A 4,101-nucleotide genomic window follows, 5' to 3' on the forward strand; every position below is an offset into this window, starting at 1 on the left:
GTGTGTGTGTGCTTGGCAGTCAGCTGAGTGAGATTTCGTCAGCTGATAAGTAGGGTGTCCTGGCGCGTCCTTAGGGGTGTGTGTAAGATTAGGATGTCATTTAGCTTTCTAAAGATGCAAGCTTGACGTGAAAAGATGGTAAATCTTATCAATAGCGGCCCCCTCTTTATTCTATTCCCGCCCCTCCCCAAGAGTAGCAAGCCTGGGAACATGATGGGAAAGCGGGGTTGTAGGATGGGGAACGCCAAAATAGGCCAAATTTAGGAAACATCAAAAGCCTAATGAGAAATAAAAACCAGTTTTGAGAGAAAAACCTTAAATAGTCAACAAACGGAATATCGCCCCACCCATACTAACTTAACCTAAACTAGCTGGACTCTAACCTAACCTAACCTAACCTAACCTAACCTAACCTAATCTAACGTAACTAACTTAACCTAAACTAGCTGGACTCTAATCTAACCTAACCTAACCTAAACTAGCTGGACTCTAACCTAAGCTAACCTAGCATTACTTCATCTAATCTAACATTACCTAAACTAAACTAGCTGGGGCTTTGCTCCCCCTGGACCCCACCTTATGGACACTAATTTAACCCAATATTACACCAGCACACCACACTAATAAGAATGACATGGAAGTACTCACAAAATAAAACATGTACAGATCCTTGGGTTTCCCACTGTAGTGCAGGAAAAAAGTTGAGTAGACCCAAATTTCACTCAGTGCACCTGTATGATGCCATTATAAAGGCAGAACTGGCATGGCAGCTCCCCTGCTGCCTTTCATAGCCTAGTGGAGGACTACACACAGACTAATTCCAAACTACACAGGCCATTTGAATTAGTGGCACTATTTGCAGTACAAATGTGTCATGCATAAAGCCTTATCTGATTACATATTAATATGACAATTCATTTGCATGCAGTACATCAGAAATATTAGTCAATAACACAATGGTGAATAAAATACCTGCCACCTCACTACTTACTGTGGTGATGTGATGCAGTCACAGTACTCACACACCAACATACTAACACATGCATTACACTGTATCCCTCCAAGTTACCTTCATCAACATGAACTTTGAATTTGTGTTATTGGGTTATAGAAGTAACATTAACTTACTTATTTCCAGACATTGTTAATTTATTGGGAAGATATGTCTTATTTCCTTGAATGAAATTAATGGGAAGATGAGGCAGCAACGGTGGGGGAGAGAGGTGGCGGTGGGAGCTCCTGTATTTTCCCATTTATTCTGGCAAAAGAAAGTTATCCAACTACTATTGCTAATAATATATGAAGTCTTGAAGTCACTGTGGACCAGTAGCTAAGCAGGTTTTGGTTCTAGGTTATTACTGATAGTAATATCAGAAGCAGTGAAATGTGAGCCTCTGTTTGTTTACATCATGGAGGCAATGTTCTGCTGGTTCTTCACTGACCCAGTATTTTTGCACTGTTATTGTAAGTCTCGGTAAAACTGCAGGGTTGGACCTCCTCTCTGTTCATTAAAAACACATTGCAACGTGATAGAGTACTTACTATAGAACATGTCTGTGATGTTTTCAATGTGGGGAAGGCTTTTGTAAGGCCGTAGTAATTAAATTAATAGCGCGCTGCCTCCAGAAACTAAGTCCACAATCATCCCAAGGATATAAGTTAGGTTAGGTTAGTAACCTTAGGGGGGGTCCAGGGGGGGGATGAAGCCCCCTGGGTTAGGTTAAGGTTAGGTTAGGTTAGTAACCTAACCTAACCTAACCTAACCTAAACGGGGGGGTGCAGCCCCCCCTGGACGCCCCCTAAGGTTACTAACCTAACCTAACCTTAACCTAACCTAACTGGGGGGCTGCGCCCCCCCTGGACCCCCCCTAAGGTTACTAACCTAACCTAGCTTATATCCTTGGGATGATTGTGGACTTAGTTTCTGGAGGCGGCGCACTATTAATTTAATTACTACGGCCTTACAAAAGCCTTCCCCATATTGAAAACATCACAGACATGTTCTATAGTAAGTACTCTATCACGTTGCAATGTGTTTTTAATGAATAGAGAGGAGGTCCAACCCTGCAGTTTTACGTAAGTCTCTTGTAAGCTTTCATGGGTTCTAAATATTAGTGTGGGGGATGGCTGGTTCTACCATCTGCCAGCACTGTGGCAAGGGGTGTCATCTGTGTCCCAGCTGGTACCACAAGGTGTGAGTGTACCTGCAGGATGTGCAGAATAAGGATCTGGACAAAGTGGATTGGATGTGACACCCATGCAGGAAAAAAGTGCTATATGTCTACCAGGAGCATGACAAGCTAGTTGATGATTTGGTTAAGCAGGTAGAGAGGCTAAACATGGAAAATGAAATGCTAAATCAAAGAAATAAAGCCTTGGAGAGTAAACTAGAGCAGGGTTGTACTAGCACAAACCTAGAGGATTACATGTCTAAAATAGTTGCTAGCACAGAAAACCTGAACCAGAAACTGCATGAGGTAAAAAAATGAGATTATCAACTTTTTTGTTAATGTGCATGCTAGTGTGTGGGGAGATGTCTCGGCAGCAAATGATATGGATGCTACCTCTGTACCAGTACTAGGGAATAAGAGAAATATACTAGCTGACATGAAAGATGAGATAATAGGTACCATGGTTAACTTGCATGCTAATCCAATTGCAAGGGAGAATGTAGGCAATGCTAAGTCCTACGCAGCTGTCACAAAGAAAAAAAAATCTTTTGGTTGTAAAATCTACTGATAAGGATAATAATGTAGCCAGAAGGAAAGCTGAACTTGCAAAGGAGCTAAAGGATGTGCCAGTAGTGGATACCAAGTTCACAAGTGATGGCAATGCTGTCATGAATTTTGCTAGTGAGTCTGAGCGCCAGATGGCGGCTCACAGGATCAGTAATGTATTAAAAAAATTTGGAAATGAATTTCACTAAGAAGCTTCATCCTAAGATAATGATCTGCAATGTTTCTAAAGAGGAGAATAATTGCTTATTTGCTTGCTAAAAGTGTTTATCTTCAAAGTGTGGACAATGTGCATGTTAAAGTTAAGCTTGTATTTGATAAACCTGCCAATGGTAACACTGTACACTACATATTGAGATGTACACCTGATGTTAGGAGGCTGATACATAAGCACGGAGATGTTGTGTGTCTAAAGTGGGCTAGATATACTGTTTGTGACAGGTATCATGTATTTAACTGCTACTGCTGCCAAAGGTATGGACACTCAGAGAGTAACTGTAAGCTTAAGAGTAATGGAGATGTTGCCAGTTGCGCTAAATGTGCTAGTATTCACCTTACCAAAGATTGTACAGAGAATGCTAATGAGATTGTTAAGTGTATTAATTGTATGAGACACTCTAGGGATGATGTGAATCATGTAGTTAACAGTAGGCAGTGTAAGTCACTTGATGCTGAAATGGCGAGGGTAAGAGATATAACTGATCATTGATACTAGAAGCCAAAACAGTCTCAAATGTGGATTTGTTAATATTCATTCATTAGGTAATAAGACTTGAAATTATAGAGTGGAGAACTGTCTCTTATTTTAAGGAGATATGATGTAACTTTTGCTCTCTATGCCAATGATACTCAGTTTTATTTGACGGTTAACAACATTTTGGATATAGAAAATATATTGACAAGAGTTATGATTCTTATTAAAGGTTGGATGAATAAAAAGCAATTAAAATTAAATGAAGAGAAGACTGAATGTTTGTTTGTTGGAAAAAAGAATGGTCTTAGAAGGTTTAATGAAGTGCAAAGTTTAAATGTAAATGGTACAAATATTTATTTATCTGATAAAGGTTTGGGAGTCATAGTTGGTAATTATTTGAGCTTAAATGACCAAATAAATGAGGCTGTGAGAATGATAAGGTATAATCTGAGGAATATTGCCTTCATAAGGAGATATTTGGATGAACATTCTGTCAAGATTCTGATTCAGAACCATGTAATAACAAAGTTGGACTACTGCAACTCCTTATATTATAACTTGCCAAATTATCAACTAAGAAAATTACAACTAACAGTGAATAGGGGTGCCAGGATGATAAAACATGTGTCATCTCGCAACAGAATAATGCCTGTACTCATTGATTTTCATGGG

This window comes from Scylla paramamosain, chromosome 31, assembly GCF_035594125.1.
Source record: "Scylla paramamosain isolate STU-SP2022 chromosome 31, ASM3559412v1, whole genome shotgun sequence".
Classification (NCBI taxonomy): Eukaryota; Metazoa; Arthropoda; class Malacostraca; order Decapoda; family Portunidae; genus Scylla; species Scylla paramamosain.